We start from the raw sequence: 22,777 nt of genomic DNA, 5'->3' as shown, positions 1-22,777 counted from the left end.
TGGAATAGGAAGCAGATGGAATCTTATTACAATCACGGTGATCACTCCAAATCTTCATCAGACAGTAGTAGGTAGTCTACTGCACCAGGATGTATTAATATTCACAATAATCCCGTCGTGACAAATGCAACTGAACTCAATTCCCAGCAAAGCGGCGCCGTAGAGATGATTCGAAAGTTCAAAGACGGGAATATCACGGTGGGGATTATCTGGTTTTGTGCAGCAGGAGATCTGAGGACGGGCGCTCGCCAATTTACGCGACTATAGCCTGCGTATAGGTGGTGCGTGATACTTTCGCTAAAGAAGGGCTCACGTCTTCAAGTTTTATTGAACACCAAATAGACTTACACAGTAACATCGTCAGTCGTTACTTTGTCCACAGATTGTTGGAATGCTTCAATGAAAAATTCGCTGCTTCCCTTTTGATATTGCATGCGTTATACTAGGGTTACCAACTTACCAGTTACCACAAGCCCTCCTTTAAGAGGATTTGTCCTCTTTCAAGAAATCGAAAATGTTCTCCGAGGACGCCCAAATGTCCTGCTCTTTGGCAATACGTCTTCCTTTATAGCTCAGTGAGCCAGGCGGTTGTACAGTGTACACGGACAACTAAAAATGCCCTAAACGACGCGAACTCTGTATTTCGGGGTTACCTAAAAAAGATCAATGCCAGCAGGTCTTTCGGGAGTCGAGTTGTAAAAATGACCTTTTTTATATATCGTAAATATTTTCAAATTAACCTTTTGTAACTTGTTAAAAGTGTCATCTTTCTCGGATCTTCAAATATGGTAATTCTAGTAAAACGGGGATCTATTGAAGTTTCTATAAAGCCTGCTAAAAACCACGAACTTGATTTTGATTGTTCGGTTTATTTTGAAAGAACATGCTTTCGTCGACCTGTTTCAGAATGTTTTCGCATATTTATCTGCTTGAGCACCGTGCGTTCAACGTTACGGTGATGTCAGAACAGTCAGGCAAACATTGTTTGGCAAAAAACAACTCATATCCACCTTCGATTTCTAGGTGTACCGGTGATTTGAGCCCCAAATATCACGCAAATGGTTGACATTCTCAAAATATTCTGATGCGTGATTATGATGATGATACTTCCGGCTTTTTGATCGGTGGTCGTGGGTTCAATCCCCGGCCGGGTCAGATCAAGGACTCGAAAACGGGTACATCCGCGGCTATCACGCTAGACGCCCAGCATTCACGAGCAGCGGGGATGAGAATAATGGTGGTGCAGACTAGCTGAACTTACTTACTCCACCGTCAAAGCATGGTACAGTCGAAAATAAAACTTCTCTCTCTCTCTCTCTCTCTCTCTCTCTCTCTCTCTCTCTCTCTCTCTCTCTCTCTCTCTCTCTCTCTCTCTCTCTCTTTAGATCGCGTCATTTGATTTCCCAATTCGACATCATACTCCATGCAGCCCAAACCGTAACACCTTTATAGGTCACTGGGAATTTGTATCATAAATATCATTTTCGACTTTCATAATGTTACGCTTCCGGTGTCGATAAGTTATGAGTGGGTTTGACTCTCATCCCCTTTGGTTTCTGTTCTAGAGCATACTCATTACACATAATACTAGACGAGAGATAAACATTCATCTGGGCGATTTTGTGAATGCAACCAAAACCCACAATTCTAATAGGGGCTGAACGGTCACTATTGTTACGCCATCAACACAGGTTTTAATACCGTAGTCAAGACGAAATGACCATTGACCAATGACGCAGCAAACACGGCAGAGGCGATCATTCTGAGCATATTCTATTATGACGTCACTGGGGTTACAATTCTGAATTCCTGATGTCCCAGCCTTTTATACGACAAACGACAGTGCCAGATGAGACATACGTGTTGGTTTGACCTCATAATACTCAACGGAAAGAGTAATAGATAAGACATGCTAAATATACTATCGATGGATTATCTCCGTGCTCAGTCATTACCGGGGATTCCGGTTATCAACGCGAACTGGGCGCACTTTCGATGGAGCACGTGGCCGAAATATGAAGCTTCGCGCGATCACGTACGATAAATATTGATCGAGATTTAGCAATATACGATATTTGCCCGAATACCTTTACCCGGAGTAAGATCATGACGAGACAGAAAGAGCAGGTGCGCAAAGAATAAATAGTTATATTAAATAGTAAAAACTCAATAACCTATTGATATTGCAAAATACAACAACCACAAGGACACTTCGATTTCATCGAAATCTGGGTCAACATTAGACGACTTGAGTGGGTCGAAAAGGGGTCGAGGAGAACTACGCCCCTTGAGGCAACGTATCTGCACTTCAGAAGCCGGTGATAAAATATATCCCGGCGAGATCACAAAATACCAGCTAAATATACTACGATATAAATCTGCCATATCAAGCGAGATCGCACAAAAACAAAAACCGAGAGCAGCATGTTCGTTTTATGTAGCATTGCAACGTCAGAGCCCGGCGTACACCGTACGATGCAAGACACCATTACTGCAAAGGCCTGCCCGTCTTGACATATACCTGAATTGCGATTATGACGTAGAGATCAGTTGGTTAAATATTATAGACTGAAGAAACAGCCTTAGCTTCGATTGAATTAACATTGGCATTCTCTCAACCTGTATCGTGGGATCAAACAATTAATACGATATCTTTGACACCCAACGGTATCCGTATAGGCTAACATGGATGTTTGGGAACCTTCTTTTCTGATTGATTGACTTCACAATTCCATTCGACTACTTCCTATGCAGTCTTTTGGTGACATTCTTAATAAAGTAAACTGAACTGAACGGTAATTACCTATCAAATATTCCAAACCTGTGAACTTGCCCTTTGATCCACAATAGTGGATCAAGAAATGCGTCCAAATCGTTTTCGGGTAAATCTGCAAGCACCGAATGCACATGAATTAGCTATTTTGGGCATGATATAATTGAACCACATCTTCATTGACGTGGCATTACTCTGTTCTAATTACGCTGAAATTTATTACCGATCGCAGAGTTTGATTACATTGGTCGAAATCCATGAGGTATTAACATAGTTTGCGGCAAGCTCTCTCAAAAATTGAGCAAATTTTTGCTAATAGAATGAAACTAACCGAACGCGTCGGTGCTAACAATGGGGGTTGCCAAGCTGCTATTTTACCAGTATAAATTTTCGCTTGGATCTCAATTGAGAGCGTAATGTGCTATTTGAAAGGCTGTGAGAATCTTTAATAACAAACCGTCCGTACGTTACACCTGCACCCTTTTCATAGCGAATAAAGCACATACTTAAAGTCAATATGCACAGTTGCACACATTGTATCAATACTCTAAGCCCCATGTTTCATTTAGGTCCCGAAGAGTAACCACTGTATAGAGTACAGCAAAGTTCGCCTTTGTAGCTAGGATATATGTAAAGGAAACGGTGTTTTTAAACTCTAAACAAAAGTGTAAGACTGCGCGTGCGCGTACATATGATTAAACTCGTGAAATTTCCGACACTGTACCCGCGACTCACACACAGGGAGTATAATTGTATAAGCCTCGAAACTTGTTCATACAACATCATTTCACAATTCCGTCATCGTATTAGTCGTGTATATACAAATAACCTGTCCTTCATACATAACGCCTCTACATGTGTTTCCTTTTGATTTACATTATTCAATACATGCTTTCAATCTTATATCAAAGTCGGGAACTAATCTGAAATGTCAGCCGGGATCATCGCGAAACTAATTCTTACAGCAAGCAGAGTAAAAAATTCGTCACGAAAATGAACTCAAAGGATCTATGACAACAAGCATACATTGCCAATGTAAGACACTGATGACGGAAAATATCTCAGCTCTAAGTCTTTCTGGACCGTTACACTGCTTAACGGCGAAACTGTTACTTCCTGGTTATTATTTTGCGAGAATTGGACCGCGAAATCCCTTTTCGTGTCAAATATACAGCATACACTGTCAGCGACCAGCAGGTGTTTATTGATCAAGGCGACGAAATTTCAAATCGGATGTCACACTGCTCCCTGTTCGGGAGCCGAGCGAATCGGATTGTGCCGTATGAACGAATTCATCGGCATAATTCGGTAGCCCAGGAAAATATCTTTCAAGTCAACATGAACTTTCAGCGGCCGAAAAAGAAATAGTCAGCTACACCACATCAAGAAAGTATTTAAATCTACTCATTTTCCGGTCGAAAGCATACATTATAGATAGCTGGGTTGGTGTATGACTAATTTTCCAGGCCTCCTCGTCAATCACTATTAATCAAAACTGCTAGGATCGTACATATTAGAAACTAATCCAAAAATACAATACATTTAGCCCTGCGCAAAATGTTGTTGTTGTAACAGTAGAAATAGCACGGCGATTCGAAAGTAATTTGAAGTGTAGGCACAGCTGGTTACCATAAACCCATCACCTTGACATTTCTTGCGGATGGAATCGTGATTTCCCAATTACAAATAAGCAAACTTGTGGTACTATCACGCCACGCCCATAAACGACATTTTAAAAGCCCGTTAGTTGATGAGATCGAAATGTAACCACAAGCACCTGTTACAAACTTGCATTTGGAAACGTCACGACATCATACCTGAACAGTGAAGAGAACACATATCGCCAGCGAATAAAGCACGGACAAACAACCCAATGTTTACCCTGATAAAAAAAAACAGCAAGGCATTATTGCTTCGTAAATTCTACATAGCTCTTACAAAATCTTTGACGATGGGCTCTTATCACATCATAGTCATTTCTATTCGAAACAATACCAAAACGACAGAGGTAACAAACGAATACTTCACACACCAAATTGACCCACGCGTGAACTTTCCATGTACCGGTACAAATAGCAGTGAAGACACTTCAAAATTGTGTCGTAACAGTTTAAAGTCCTACACAGTAGCCTCAAGTTAATATAGCTAGCAGTGAATGTTGCGAAATCGTTTTATTTACTCGCTATTTTCTACAAAAGCTGTCCGCCTAGCTTACAAGCATGGTATCGCGATCCTTGAATATTGCTCTTGTGACACCGTGACTGTGCGATAAAGAAAAAACAATAAAAAATGTCGACCACCTATAGCTTGGATGACTGGTTGTCTATGATAGGCAGTCAAGATTCAAATTTTTCACACCTCGCTTCGGCGCCGGCGATATTTATGAAATTAAAATCTTCCGGGTTCCTATCTGAAGTCCTTGGTATTTGACCAGCCACCCATCAGGGCAATCCGATTTCAATCATTGTTCCGGGATTAAAGTATTCGGGTCAATCGGCCAATCGGCAACAAAAGCTTCAAACAATCCAGCTGGCCTAGCGAGATTTTTGCAAATTAAAATCGCGTTTTACACCAAATCCAGCAAGAGAAAACGCCATTCAGTCAGAATCGCACGCTGCGTAAGTATATGCAAATCGCCGAGATTTCCCGGGCCCTGTCAGTGGCGATCGCATCACATCCAAGCAAATCTATTTATCGAGAATTACCACACACGTAATTGTCTGTCTGTTCATTCGTCAGTATGTGAAGATTCCTGCATGAATATGTAATACTAATTATGTATATCGCATATCTACAGGTGATACGGTTGTATCACATCCTGTCGGTTAGTATGGCACAACAGAATCAAATCAGCAGCATTGTTACCGAGCCAAAGTATAAAAACAAATTGGTGGCATCAAGGGAATGTCAAAATATCAGTGGCCCGACAGTGGGACCAAACTGTCAGTATGTGATGACGAAATGAAAGCGTGGATTATACTCAAAGGTCCGTAAACTACGTGTGACTCTTCCGTGCAGCTGGAATCAAAGCATGCTTTCGTGACACCTATATCACGGGCTGCCACGCGACCAATTAATTGGGTGTTAATTCTGCGAAGCAAACGTCGAATTACATGCTCGACCGCACCATATGGCTAATAGCAACGTCAATTTACCATAGCATGTTGTCGGATGTTTCGGGCGATAACATGGTCAATGTGATTATCGTTACTGCGCGAGCCACGTATGTGTAGCAAGGAATTGCCAGAAGAATATTGTTGAGGTACAGGAATGATTTGTTATAAGAAGTTGCTAATTTTTCACGGACTCATTCATGATATATCGCAGTGTACCCCAATTGTAGCATTGGACTACTAAAATAACAAAAGAATTATGTTGTTCATACTATCTCATGCATAAGTCATATTTTCAGTACTCCATCCGCTGGTACTTTTATTCACAAGAAAAACACTCCAGACGCCAGACTCCGCGTACAGCACGCACGCTTCACGATAAAGACTCGTTGGGCGCGCGGGTCAATGTTTATGTTCCAATATATAGTGGAGTCGTTGTGGCTCATGGCATCACAAACACTCACCACCTGTTGTTGAATTTTAGCTTGGATAGTAAGAATCTTTCAGCGGTCGTGTAAATAATAATATTATTCCGGTAAAATGAATAAAATATCAATGTCAACATTCCGTGGCAATCATCGTCAAATGGCTCCGGGTTGCTTCAACTGACACGGGCGATCGGATATATGTAGACTGGTTGTGCCATTCAACTTAACGAGAACACTGCGAAAACAATCCTGCGATGACAAAATTTTAAGCTTCATCGATAAATCACTGAAAGACGTGTTTTATGAACTATTTTCGGGTAAATTACTTGGCGCGATGCGCGCACTTCTTTTAATTGTTCTTAATCCAAACTTTATGTTCCGAACGGAGCGTAAAAACACATCCGGAAATACATATTGTATGCCCCAGGACATCGCATCAACGCCTTCGCAAAACATGGAATGGAAGCAGGCCTATACCCTTCGAGACATTAAAAAAAACTGGTTATCGCTGACGTTTTGTCGTAATTAAATTTCTTAAACTTTACGGCAGCCGTGTGATTATCATCTGGATATCTCTCGCTACTGTATACCGACAATCTTCATGCTTGTTATCCTAGCTGTGGCAGGCTATACAACAGTTTGTATGCAGACACCGGAATCAGGCGATCACTGAAATAGCCAACCAAACTTATAGCAGAATTCCCCGCACGACAATTCCTGTGATCTAACACTGGCTCACGAGGTAATGTTTTAACGTTGGACATGGCGCTAATCACGTCAAAATCTATTTGTGACGTAATGTGACGCAATGTGAGAGAATTCACAGCGTAGGGCGCACTAAGATGTATAAAAAAAGGGTCGAGAAAATTTGGAAGTGCCACTTTTTTTGGTGTGCAGCCCCAAAATGGGTTTGTAATTAAGCTAAGTTTAATAAGTTTCAGCTACCTCGGGTGCGCTAAGAGAAGACCGAACAATAATGAGACATGCATAATCGCATAATTACATATGAGTAATTTGCACATGAAAATTTTTGATAACATTAGATCAACAACCTGAAAATTTTTCGCGCCATGCTCTCACATTCTCACAAGCACCGTTACCACATTTTACGAGATGCTGGGTCTTGCAGCTACTGGAAACCTATATGCGGTCCTTGATGTTACCTCGTTATTATTATATCTGGCCCACTCGTCAAAAAGATTGCACAATTCTCGCATAAAATATGATTCTACCCAAAAATTTGACCACCCGAGCTTAGATAGGTTACAATACAAGTCACAGTACGTATCACCGTCTCATGAACATTTCAGCAGCAATGTCGTACATGCCATTGCTGTTTCGCTAATCGAAATCTACATCATTACTAGGAATCCGAATTATGGTGAAAACTAAATTCCTATCATCCAAAGACATGAATATTTAGGTCAACTACAGATAGGGAATGTTCCAAAGGTGGATTGTGGAATGCAACAGAACATAACTTATTCCTCTGCGACCACATTTTAGAAGTGAAATTTAATTCGCGACTCGAAATGGATTCACAGCCTGCATGATAATGATATGTGGCCAATAAAATTCGTATATAAATACTTTCCAATGCTAATATCTTGCCAATATTTTGTCCGATAAACGTCCGCTGAAGTCACAACCCCGGTGGTTAAGAGCCAGAACTATATAGTTCTGTAACTCTCATCTATAGTTTTTATCACACATGATTTGCGATATCATGCGAAAGCAAGAAACGAGGGTTTATTTATGCGTTACTGGCGAATCATTAACGTCGAAACGCAAAGATAAGAGTATGATGTATGCCGAAAGTTTAACCAACCACGGTGACGCCAGCCCGCTCTGGGCTGGTCGCAGTGCTTCCACATGGATTTGAGCCCGACGATTCGTTCACAATGAAATTAAAAACCTTTTGGTTCGTGGCCAAAAGTTTGAGATTCTGGAATAGAAAACATACATACTGTATGTTGTCAGTCAGGGACTCTACGATATTTTGAAACCTAACCAAACTAATAAAATGAGAAATCTGCGATAATGATTGGCCTTTTAAAATGTATTAGCATAGACTTACCCTACCTGCCTGATTTTGTGACTACATATTCACCCAACAACGACTGACAACGTCCAATCTAATCGCTCAGATTACGGAACCGTCTTGCGTAAATCCTCGACAAAATACGTAAAACAACCATCTTGGAGTGGGAGTCAAGTGGAAAACTAGGATCGCATGTCAGGTTTGATGCACGAGGAAGAAACGGCGTTTTAGTGAGCAGGTGTCCTTGAATTGTCCAAGATAGAGACTTCGCACGTGAGATGACGACATATCATTGTGCTCGAATAAAGGCGTGAGTTTGGTGTGCTACTATACCAGTGGTCGGGAACCTATGACTCGCGAGCCATATATGGCTCTTTTGGGTGCTACATATGGCTCTTATCCATATATAATTTTTTTACTGAATTGATCAATATTGTAGCAACGTTTTAGTAAATTTTCATCACGGCGAGAATAATTACTATCGTCGCAGAATAATAATGTCTTTGAGAGGTAAAATCATGCCGTCATCAGGTCTAGGGGCTCAAACCCCTATTGGCACAATCCTCAAATTCAAGTTACTATCGCTACGGCGACCAATATCACTCGCGAATTCGATGTACCCGACTCGAAATCTTGGATTGCACGATACGTTGATTGATCATAGAGAATGGCAGACATGGCGACGCCCAAATGCAACGCAGTTTCCAAATACACATTGTCTTCCTGATCTACGGCACTAAATGAGCTGCCGTAGACGCCACATTCACTATTACAAACTCGATACAAACAACGTCGTGGCCATCCATGCTACGCTTTTGATTGTAGTACCAGTGATAGAATGTAGCCGTGTAGCGCAATATTATATGTTACCTGTTACCGCCAAATACTTTGAGTATTGAGAAGTCGATCAATATTTAGATTTTCGGAATCGTTACAGCTACATTCGATTAATATCGGTTAAAACAAATTCTTAGCTATTTACGATGAATTGCGTTATCAATGGCGAGGCTTGGCCCGTCTGTGCCTTACCTCTCGTTTCGCACGCTATTTTCGAACAAAATATGCAAATTGTGTGGTATTGGGAGAAAAGTGTTCAAAATCGTGTCATTTATGAACATCGGTGGAAAATACCAATAGTAGCCTAATTGAAGGCTTTACAATTTTCGTTCACTCATCCTGACGATAGGTGAGGTAGCCTACTGCTGCCTCTCTTGCCTCCCCTGACCCGAAGTCATTGATGAATCACAGCTTAGAGTAGGGGGGGGGGCATATAAACTGCTGTTGTGTCCATGTTTGGTTCCACCTACGCTTGTGATCACTGATCGTAGGTTCTCACATTTAAAAGGAGCATCACGACGAACCTACGTTCTCGTAACTAAAGTTTCGCATGCAAGGCAACCAGCATGATTACTGCGAGCGTTTACAGAGAAAATGTGGCACACACGGTGAATCCCATGATAGTGAGTTCGAATTATTGCTACAGTGACGTCACGAATTTTCACTTGTGACGTCACTGTGTATTGGCATGTATGGCTCTTTGGCAGATAAAATTGAAAAAATAGGGTCAATATGGCTCTTCTGACAAAAAAGGTTCCCGACCACTGTACTATACGATGTACAGGAAGTTAAAGCAGAAAATCTTATTCTTTTTTGAATTTCATTTAAAATCAAGACTCTTCCAAAGTAGTACAGGATAACCGATATCTTGAAAATTCCTTTCTAGCAGACTTGACGGATTACATGTAGGTTAAATGTATGTGGCCACCAACACGATATACAGTGTTTATAATTCAGCGAATGCCTAGAAACGTGTCATGTAGCTTGTATAATCCGGGATAGTATTGCGTTGCGATTTATAATGGTATGAAAAAACTTTCAATGCCGTCCCATAACGAGAGATTTGTTTGATCACACTTGCTCGTGCTGTTTTGAAAAGCGTTCGCGCAATTGGTAAAAGTCGTAAAAAATCAGCAAAAAACTTTCCATTGTATTCTCTGTTCTAGGTTATGCGTCAACAGCTTTATTTGGATTATAGCCGGTTTTCCAACAAAAACAATAACGGCCTATTCTCAACGTTGAAAACCATAAAAGACAGTTGACAATTTGAAGATATCCTTCGGCAGGTCATTGTTTCTGGTCGTATTGTTGGTCAGGCCGAATGCTATATTTTTGTAAGAAATGAAAATATTTGTTAATGGATGAAGGAATACACTGTGTCCTATTCATACCCTTGCTGACACTTCCGTTGATAGCATTAAAAGCAGTGTCAATATGGCGAAGAAACTCGTGTGACCGATTGCGATTCTTCTGAATCCAAGAGATAAAGAGGCTCGTCACATTCGCATATAGAATTTTACGCGGTTTGCACGCGAAGTATTCCATATGACACTGTAGCTATGCACGGAAATGCATGTTTCACCAACCTAAGATGGATATTCAATCACGACCAAAGCAGAATAGACGATGGGTGCTGTAGATACGTGCAACTGCGGAATTATAGCCAATTACGTGCTGCATCTGCATATGCTGCATCTATAATGCTATATGGTGCACGTTATCGCAATTATAATTCCCAAAATATGCAAAATACATACGTAAGATTATACATAATACACCTTTAATTCGAATCGGTTGAAAAGGAATTGATAAGGAATTTGACGGCAGAAGTTGGAGTGAAAGCATGCGAAACGGAACCCCTTGATTATTTCTATACGTCAATCTATACGACAATCGTTACATATCCGCGATCACGCACTGGCTACAAAAGTGAGCCGTGCTACCAGTATAGACAGATCGGGAATAATAAGTAATATTGGCCTGGTGTAAATGACCATGACCATTGACCATACTAGTCGAATCCCTCTCCATGAATACTAAAATAACATTCATAACAACAATCCACGGGAGTTGCGTGGGTGCGATAACTAAATGGAGATGCTGAAAGACGGAACAAGCAGTATACAATTGTTGGAATTGTCTACAATGTCTACAATTCGTTGATTTGCTGTTTCGCAGAAGATTGGCCTATGAAGACCCCAGATTAGTCAAATTCTTTGACCTTATCGATATGTTAACCGCAATTTGCGACGGTAACGCGATAGTCGTGTGAGCATGTCTGACTGCAGTGTCTTCGACGTTCGTAGCGCACTAACTCTCCTTTGCAGTGACCATAACGACAGACCAACAATAAAACACACAGCACCGGCCGGAATCATTAACCACGGTGAGCTAAACCGTGCCTCGGCTTGTAATCACCCGTGATCGAAACAGGGGCCGTTATGTGTGACAGTGAACCGGATTTCCCACTCGAAGGTTGAGTTATCACTGATATCACGCGTTTTCCAAATCAGCACTGAAGTGGATTGAGTGACACCTTCCCTGCATGTTAGTAATCGCGGTTTAAAACACACTCCAGGCGCGACCACCAAAAGCTAACCGGGCAAGTGGATGTTGTTAGATTGCGCGTACTAAATCGATCTCTACATGCTGTACCATACCTACCCAGTAGTAGCACCCAGAAGTAACGCTTCGTATCATTGAAGTCAGTGGTTCCAAATCATAAAAGACGGATTTCTTACACCTACAGTCCTACATCATTGTGTCGTTCAAATTATGACGTCACAGTCACAACTTCAATCCTCATTATTACCAATACCTCGCTATATAAAGTAATCATAAGCCATGAAGGTGTACATAGACATAACTGGACAAAATTGTTTCGAGAAGAAGTCTTGAGATTTTCAAGACATGTCAAAACTACCGAGTAAAAGTAGAAAATAAAGGTATTATATGAAAAGTACACAAGTAAATAATTTCAAAACGTACACATTTAGCAGTTGATAAGTGCTGGTTACTTTGAAAATCTTTGCGAGGTATGCAAAATGACTAATGGCTGCAATTTTCGAAAATATATTCAGTTATCCAGATACAAGTGCTATCTCGCACTGTTGCTATGGCAATTTCTCTCATAGAAGTGATCCAAACATGCTCCAAAACTAATTTCAACTTTATAAAATTCAAAATGTAAAATGTAAGTGGCTTTACCGAAAAGACTGTTAAGTAGAAGTTGAAGTATAGTCTAAAAACGTAAGCACTTGAGTAAAAGATACACATTATAGTGTCGCAATTATGACATGAGCAAATAGAAGCTTACATGCTTCAGGAATAACTCTTGCGTCCGACACGCGAACGCCGCAAGGGTCAGAGAGAGAGACACGTGGTCAGAGACTCGACGACTTGTTGCACGCTTGTATACCAAGTGAGAGCATTTTGCATATCCATCACATCCCCTCGGCTATTCTATATATTCATACTGCAGAACTTCGTCATCGCAATTAATGAGTCGCATCCGGCTTTTGGTCTGAGTGATAAATGTTAACTTGATTAAACCGTGTACTTCCAGAATAAATGAAGAAGGCGATCACCTAGATGTAATCGCACATTTTCGAAATATTCCGAATTGTGCGACTTCAACTCAATTTTATGCTTGGAGACCACACGCAAAAATTCCGACAGCATATAGGCTATATACGTTATAAAGATTATTAGCGAGGCAGCGCGGGTATATTTATTTTTAAAGGGGTGACTGGAATTATTCAATAGAACGACTAATATCTTATATGCCACCAAGGTGCTGTTTCGCAAAATATCAGAACCAAACAGTCCCGTATAATAGACATATACGCGGATCGTCAACCCAACCAGATCTAAAAATGAAAGCAAACACAAACCTTATGCATCCCGAAAAAAATACCTAATTTGGATCGATATTCGTCTTCTATCCAATTTGTGGCCTTCTCCGTTTGCTTGCATGCGGTATATTTTATTTATTGGAAGTCATAGTTCGTTACATCGGTCGGTAAAATAATATTAGGAGTGTACCAAAAAAGTATGTTTCCATATAAACTTTGTGAATTTGGGCTCGATTACTATTCATTTTCAAAATAAAAACCTCCAATCACGGCATTTCAACTGCATTTATTTATATATATATACATGCCTTATATTTGTGGCGCATACAATTCGGCAGACAATGATTCGCTAAGAAACAATTTTCAAGCGTGCATGTTCACTCAGTTGTTCACTGGGAAACACCGAATAGGGAGATGAATTCATGGTTACGTGTCAAATAACAATAAATACCCAAGCATTGTTTCCAATAACGTGTGTACAACACGGTACAGTGAAACGTTTATTTGGCATCGATTAAGTATAACCTATAATATCCCGCTATCGACATGGGGATTCATGCAGGTCAATTGTGAATTGTAAACCCCAAGCATGACAACTAAGCGCGGAGACAGGACTTCTAACCCTGTAATCTCACAAAACCTTTGACAGGCGTGAAGTATTAAACATGGTGATCAAAGGCGTTCCACAAACTTCGAATAAATTGTACGGCGATTACCCGCTCGCGTAGTTGATATGAAATAGCTAAACAATACGATAAAAACCGATCAAAAGTTGTTAGGATTTCCCTTATCTCAGGTGCCCATATTTAACGCACCTGCGTTCTGAAAATTCAGTTCCCATTTGGCGATTTCCGAGCTGATATACGACATTAGGTCGAAACAATAAACTTGAGTTAATAGTTAACACTTGCAGCACCTAACAGACCCCATGGGCAAGTTATTTGGCACACATCATCGCTCATATCATAATCGCGTCACCTTTGCATCGCATTTCACACATGTATGCCTGAACTAACAAGATAAGGATATCGGCGTGATAACGGATTCTCCATTTTATCGGTTGAGTCACGATAACTGAATTTTCTACGCACCGGGACGCCCGGGAATTATGGGAGGTATGTGTAGCCTACGGCGTGGAGTAAGTTCACCACTCTGTGAGGCATATAAAAATATGCATAGTTGTACTGTACATATCTTGATATTACTTTCCAAGGTAGAAAATATTCTGAGGATAATCCCAAACAACATACCAGTTATGTCACACCGGGCCGTGAACAGTACGATTCTTGGAAGCACCTTCACGTGGGAGATTGCTGTATTTTAACACCACCCGACCATGCAGACCTTCTGAATATGTCCGAGCATAAATCCTATCGGAGTGATGACAGAAGTCATCGATCATCAAATGTAGCAACTTTGGTATTCGGCCTCCTACAGGGAAACGACGTGGCTCTTGGGGGGGGGGTCAGTTTAGATTTCTAGCCGTGTCATGGTTCAGTGTGACAGTAGGTGATCGCGACTGAAATAAGCTAAGCACTGAATCCTATGCCAGGCCATATTAACTTACCGCAAATCCATTATTTAGTCTGAGAGAACAACGAACATAGACAATTGGCCATAAACTGGCAATGCGTTTCGTACTCTTTATACAATGATGGATCGCCAAATCGTCAATCGCAGTAATCATCGCGCTCAATAGTCTGACTTCGATGAAACCTGTAAAACGACCAGGCAGACTCCGACGCATTTCAAACAGCAACAAGATCAAAACACAGATATAGTAATGAGCTAAGCTGTATTGGCAGTAATCTCGCTCGCGCCGCTCGGAGTGTAACACTTCCGCACACTCCACCGCGAGACTTTGTTTTGCTTGCTTTCGATATTGTTTTCAGGCACAAATGTTACGTGATTATTCGAAAATTTACGGGATCATATCGGTTTTCTGCGGGCCAGCGCACGAAACGCGGACGAAGGCGCGAATATCGCTCGCAACGTGTTGATGTAGGAAATCGCAATGAATCGGTAGACGTCTAATAGCCTCGAATTATCCAACTCAGCAGTGATTCAAAATCCAGATAATATTTCGTTGCGTATTTTGGAAGAATGGAGTATCTGTCAAAACATTGACATCGCACAATGCAAAACACCACGTTTTCGGCGACACAACTATTTTTATTGAAAATTATCGCACGGCCGTCGACACAAAACGCACCTGCATGCCCCACATTGTTTGTACTGACAAAGTCACTAATCTGAAATCGCATACCTATCGAGTGCGTGTTGCATGATCTACAAAGCTTGGGGCGAATCGAACACAAGAATGTGACCAGCCACTGGAAATCTACATCCTTAACCCCGGTGAAAAGTATTGCAAACATACCTATCGCGTCCCGATCGTACTACCACAAACATATCAATAGTACATCCCAATTATCAGTGCCTACTACTAGACGTGATAAAACCAGTCACCTTTGGTAATAGTAGAACAAACGTCATGAATTTCTACTCAAGCACAAGTAGAAGTAATAATTTCTCCAAGACATGTCAAAATTACTTCAAGTGGAAGTATAGAAAATATAGCTATGAAAAAACTTCAAGTAAGTTGTTTCAAACAGTAGATTGGGTCGCCGCGTCGCATAGTTTCATCGGTTGATCTTCGACTTACGATTACAGGATGCATCTTCGCGGCCACCGCAAAATGATTATGATTAATAACACTATCAATGTGTGCAATTTTCGGAACAAACTCTGGTACCATGATGCGGGACTATTTCGGCCGGTTAGTATGGCAATTCTACCCATAGAGGTGATCCAAACATGGCCCATAGTTTAATAACCCATGTAATAGAACTTAAGTTAGCTTAAGTAGGTATAACCTACTAGAGTACTCCGATGCAGTAGAAGTCCTTCGTTACTGACCAGTAGCGACATCGACCTATAATTTCACAACGGAAAATTCAGTGGATCAATATGTATCAGGCCACCGAATTGGGCGTTCTTTCGAGTGTCACATTGCGCGTGATATTTGCAAAGGCAGATCGGATGTCGTTCAACCCCAGTCAGGTGACGATATTAGTAATCGCACTTGTCGGGAGTTCTTTCGATTCGTACGCCGCTTTTCATAAAAAAAATTATCACACATTCCCCGCGCAATTACCGCCAAGATGTGATGACAAAGGAAAACTTATCTATTTGCAGTAATGAGTAGACGACTGAAATGTTGCGCTTTTCCTGGCCAGCGCTGGTAAACACTGCGTTGTAGAAGTTCACGCGACAATAAAACGCTTACGCGCATCTGAAGGGGACACTTTGTTAGCGAGCGCGATTTTCACACATTAGACAGTAGCGGCATTAAGTGGTCGATGGTCGTGGGAACCGCCCCATAGAGGAATACAATGAAAGGACACCATTACTCGAGTATCAAGAGGGGGTGATAGTCGGAGCGAATTCAAAAGATTGCTTTCACATCGAGACCCTCTCATATGTCGATGATACGACACAAGCATTTTACTCATCGCCAAAAAATGAAGGCACCTGCGCTAGATGGCATTCATATAAAAGAGGAGATCTCTTATGGCCTTATTAGCAATTAGAAATCAAGAAGACAGATTTGTACGCATATAGTTACAAAGAAATACTCTGTTGTGTCATATTAGAGCCTGGCATTCATATACCGACGAAAAATGGCCAATACGCCACGGAGTAGACGTTGTGTGATGGTTACGTATCAGAAAATATAATATAGTGGGTGCGCCCAGTCGTAACACTGCAGCACCTCTCATGTGCATTAAATGTTCGAAATATATGATTATTCCACACCATCAAATTAGACGGTCGAGGCAGTAATGGGTTGAAAACTAAACTTCCCATCTTTGACATTAAATCATACTTCAACATTACGGTGGAAACGGAAGGTCAGGGACGTTTGCTCGCTCTCTTTTACTATTCAGAAAAATACCAAAGAGACCAACACAAACCATGATTTATTCTACGCTTTATCTTCGGAGTGATGATTTCAGGATACAGTATTAGCCATAGTGATATTGTCTCAAAATATTTAACAAATACATGCCGTTTATATTTGGCATGGTGCGGATGTTTTCAAGGAACGCAATGCAACAATTAGTATATATGCACAGCGTTATTGCAACCCACAACGAACCAATTTACCCAATTTCGACGATAAGCTAAGCATTCAAGGTTTTATGTCAAATACATAATATAGAGAGCAGATGATGCAGCACGCACAGTGGTACCGTGTTTGCATTCCCGTGGCATTGTACCGTATTACGAATTTACGGTCGATGTATCACATTCATCAAACTACATTGCATGCGTACCATCTTGTGCAGGGATGTCAAATATTTCGTGCCTTGTCGACTGATCCCGCTGCTGACAAATACTGATGTTTGTTCATTCGACCATTCGCGAGTATCACTCAACTAACGTTTAATTCCATCAAAGCAAATCATCGTCAAATAATTTGTTTTATTATTTTAATGCTACGCATAATATAATCATTCAAATGAACCTTAGCTCAGATTTTGATCGCAGCGCAAACTCAGCCGAACCCGGGCTTTCCTTGGTACTGCTGTGGTACATTTTATTTCAAAAATGATACGGTGACATACATATAGTCCACTGGAGAATACTCGTATAGATGTCGACATATATTCAATCTTTGTATTGCGCATGCGATGAACTTATACTTGCCGAGGTCACATTTAAGACATGTTTTCGAATTTTTTGAAACATTGTCCGTGTCCGTCCGGACGATTTTCCAATTCTCGCTGTGATTTACGGTGAAAGTGTTTTGTTTTGTTTTATTCAAAGATATTTTCGCTCATACGGCAACCACGTACACATAGTTAAAATTATTTTGACTATGTAGTGTCTAATAGTTTCTCAACGATGCTGAAATCCCGTAAGGAGTCTGTATAATAAGTGTGGGCTGCGAAAACGCCCGTTCCCAATCCATATCTCTATTATCTTCCAGTCTATCGAATTTTATACATAAACACGCGACAGAACAGCAGGCGCGAAATAGTGCTTTGAAACATTTCGGCACAGTGACACAATATTTGCAAACTCTATTGAGGCATGAGTGAATATAAAACAATAGTTACAACTTCACTCCCGCAGTCTCAGGTGCTGATGTCATAACAATTTCGCAGATGTGTCACGGTTTTCCAGGTAGCAACGCGACTCATTTATACTTGGGTTTATTACCAGCACCTGGCAATATATTCAAAAGCCCTTCGAGTGACCTGCCGTCGATTGTTATCGATCAAGGAGCGAACGGACGTATGATAAAGTCCTACCGACGAGTGCGCGCAACCCGTCAAAAGTTTGCTTTGAAGCGCGTGCATACAAACGAAAATTTTGTTGGCAGATATTGGATCCAAAGCCCTTAATCCAATACTTATAGGTAGTTTCTGGATATGAATATACTAAATATGAAATAAAATAGCATTATAAGCTATCATAGCTTGAAGCAAAACAAAATATATTTTATCAACACTATACCTCGACCATTCCGAATACTCATGGATTCGGAATTCCACACACAAGCGGTACCGGTAGGCGTTCGCCACGGGAGGCGCATTTTAGTGTGAGTGTCTCTCACAATGATGTCTCCAGTTGTTGGATTCACTAGCAACGTATGTTGTGGAGTAGATATTGGGTGGCCTATATCTGACTTGTCCGTGTCTGGCCGGTGGAATATCTATCAATAGTACAGTGTAAACGGAAATAGTTTATTTCGTCGATTTCCACCATAACGTGAGTGTAAACCAGAAAAACTGCAGATCCTGGTACCACATTGTGCTTGTACAATGTACAGGTACACGTAGGTGAAATCGAGTCAATTCAATTAAGAGTCTTTTAATGAAGATATCCTACGGTGGAGTACATTTCATGATTGTGAAGTATACCGCAAGTAGATGCAAAACGGATACGCGTAATCGTAATCCATTCAACCCCTGGGATATATCACCACAAGGAAATGGCGTATGTAACTCATTTTCACCTACTGGGTGTGAAAGCAATATTTTGCACCAGAATATACCGACGGCCTGATTTGCACCTTACGCTATGGTGGGAATCTTGTGAATACACTTATTTTTCACCCATGTAAAAGAAATACCTTAAATTTATTTCCGGTTGAGTAGAAGTAGCGATTTTCAAAATATTCCAGAACTACTTCTAATAGATGTATAAAACATTTATTATTATCAATATTCTTAAAAAGAGAGTGGCGCTTTTCGCCTTTAAAACCAGGTGCGTCACTGACTAGAAGGTGCGGGGCTCTATACCATATTGCGTACAATTTGCAAAAGTAGTTCGAGCATTTACCGCTCGGAAGAGCGCAACTATCGGGGCAATATGAGGACAAGTACAGATTTACAAGTACGTACCACATGACAGAGTGAACTTTGCGATAGGAGATAACATTTCGGGGACAATCATTGTCAAATGTTGCAGCGTTTTGGAACTCACTCACCCTGTCGAGTAAAAAGGTTCTGGGAATGTCATATCGATGGCAGTGCAGCAAAAAATATTGGCCTCGACCAGTCGTGCCGGTGACGTCATATATGTTGATATACAATGTTCTTCTCGATTCTCTACTATATTTGCTGACGATTGCCCTTGACGAGTGTCGGTCGATAATATTCGTGTTTATTTCAATATGATTATATTATTCAATTGTATGCCCACGGTTCGGTATATAAAAGGATTCGTGCAAGATGACGTAAAGATTATAATGTCTTTATTATGATTTGAAATATACATTTTAATTACGTCATTGTAAATAAATGTCAATGTAAAACGGGGAAGCAGGGGATTTGCCTCATAGAACACAGTGGTCAGATTCTGGAGTCAACCAGCATGAAATTAAACAAAACAAAGTCTGTATTTATACACTTCGCGTAAAGCATGAACTATGCGGATGAAGGAAACTTTGATATTCGATAACCTGAATCCTGGCGAAGTATTTATTTTCAATGCATTAATTAACGTTTGTTTGAAGAGAGGACAAAACATCCAGAGATAAATGGCGGAAACGTATTTAACAGACAGCTAATTGGCCGAACTGACTCATTTCTGGCATCGCGAATCGCGATGGACTTGTGCACGTATCAACCTCATTCCAAATAATTTTATCAGCATTATCACAAGGTAACGCATACATATTGAAATCGCATTTTGTGCGGAGCCTAAAAGTGAACAAATAGTAGATGCGAACTTGATTGAATAATCATAAATCGTTAGTGATCAGTGCCCAGTATTCGCCCAGCATTAAAATTATATTATAACAACCATTTTATCCATGTGCTTTGAATGCAGATAACACGGTTAAAAAGTTACCATATTGTTCGTCTTTTTATTGTGGATTGGCTCATAATTTGAAAACAGCGACTCCCTCATCTTCATGCTATCGCAATATGATATTGCGAATTTTTCATCAGTTAATAACTATATTTTACGCTTAAGATATTGCCACCCCAGTAAATCGTGGGGATGGTGTGCAGGTCCTGTGATCTAGCTCTCAATTATTGGATATCATCAGGTGGTAAATAACACGGTATGTGAGGGATGACGCATTGGATGGGGTATCAAGATCAAAGGTATCTTGTAACAGCAGATTACTAGGGACTAGCGGGTGCCCATGAGATATTGTATCGCGTGGGAATATGTGCTTTGCACGAGATGGAGTTACAATCTATTCGCTGCAAGCGCCCAGACACGACTCAAGTTCGTGCAATAACCGGACTTCTTCCACCGGATATACACGTAGTACGGGTATCACAGGGATACGTTACGAATGCCTGAAATATCATGACCTGCACGAATAATCAAGAGTATAACCGTTCTACCATCATGTCAAGTCCTGCATCCAAATAATTTCCTGAATTTTCGCAAAAATACGGGGTTTCAACGTTTTAAAATTTCAAGCTTCGTGAGAAAAAGCAGTCAAACGTTTCGTTTATGAGGACAATCAATACATAAGTAGGCCATGAAAAAGAACATTGACTATCCCTTCTCCCCGTTTCCTGTTACTATAATTGCCGTCAATACAAGAATACAAGTGGTTCACGTCAACCAACCGGCCGGTCCGCCAAAATGTTTGAATTTCATTCTCATTATACAGAATGAAATATCTTAAAGGTTTGTCCATTAACTAGATTATTAGAGGAAAAACATCAAATTTCATCTGAATTAGAAATTTAAAACACGATTTAGAACGCTTTTCGATTTGATATAGAGTTCATGGTATACACTTCCGGCTTATCCTACACCGCAGTACTGCAAGTAGTTTGCATTTAAAACAAAAATCAACTTGAAACGAGCATGTTTAAAACATGACCCTTGTTGAAAATAAGTTATATGCTTGCTGCAATATTGAAGTTCTGTACTTCGAAAAGCCTATTCTAGTTATATTTTTAACCATGACGCCACGATTTTTATTGTGACGTCACAATGGATTGCCATTTACAATTGGGAACATAGGGTGAATATGGGTGCTTTGACGAAAAAGGCTTCCGACCCCTGTCATAAACGGACAAACAATATCTTTAACCAGGACTATATCGTTAGGTAGCATTTTTACGGACGGCGTTCATCATAATCAGAACATCCATTCCATGCCAATTATCTACATATACGTGCTATAATTGTTGAACCGACGACGATTTCGAGGGCTCTAACCATTCCATGTTGTATACACGTTGGCTGTATCGGGTGCAAATCGTCTGTAGGCTACATGTTCATTTTTTTCGAAAGTATGTTCACAATTATAGAATCTTGGAAGAGCTTCTTGGAGGACAGAACTTCAATATGCAATTGAATAGTATATTCAGTTATAGAATGAATATACAACTTTTGAAAAAATATATAAAACAATTTTGTTTTTTAAAAAGGCATTTTTTTTAAAACACTGTTTAAAACATATATTTAACAAAGTGTTTTAAAACACCATAAGTTTTAAATGTAACCCTAGCTGCAAGTATTGTATCAAATATAAAAGTAGCCAGTAACTTTTTCAAGACCAGTCATATGCGAAAGAAGAGATTTTAAACAAAATTTACCAATATTCGACAGTATAATCTAGCGACATCTGACAGTATAATAGAATCTAATAGAGAAGTCGCATTTATTGCAAAATAAACTCAACATACAACAATGAGCTGGCGGTTTTAACAGGAATATTCCTCCCAGAAAATTCGATAGAACCATGCAAAACAGGTGAAATAGCATAAAGACAGCCGGAAATGTCTGATTAAATGTTTTCAGTTGTAGATATTTGTTTTGAAATTTTACCGGTCCGCAGGCTGAAAATGTTGAGAACCACTGATCTAGAATGCTGGTAGCCAAGAAGAAGAATTCCAGGTAGAATTGACTGGCAAAGACTAGATACCGTGGCATCAGTATTACTGTGTAGTTGTACTGTGTAGTCGCTTAAAAGTAGAGGAAACACACACATATGGAAGCACACGTCTCGTTATACACCACCGCATACATTTCCTGCGGTTACCATTCTTGACATGTCAAATCATACAAAATTATGGCGTTTTCCGGACACAGTGTTTACAAACACCAGCCAAATTTTAAGCGATATTCTTATCTCAAACTTGAGAATATAATCTACATCGAAGTGTTACTACAGGTGCGTCCGATTTATGTCAGGTCTGGGTCATTAGCCTGTGCGCGACCTATGTGATAGCAGGAAA

Source organism: Botryllus schlosseri, chromosome 9, assembly GCF_051294905.1.
Source record: "Botryllus schlosseri isolate E-star chromosome 9, Bs_hap1, whole genome shotgun sequence".
In the NCBI taxonomy this organism is placed as follows: domain Eukaryota; kingdom Metazoa; phylum Chordata; class Ascidiacea; order Stolidobranchia; family Styelidae; genus Botryllus; species Botryllus schlosseri.
This window is presented reverse-complemented; position numbering follows the sequence as displayed.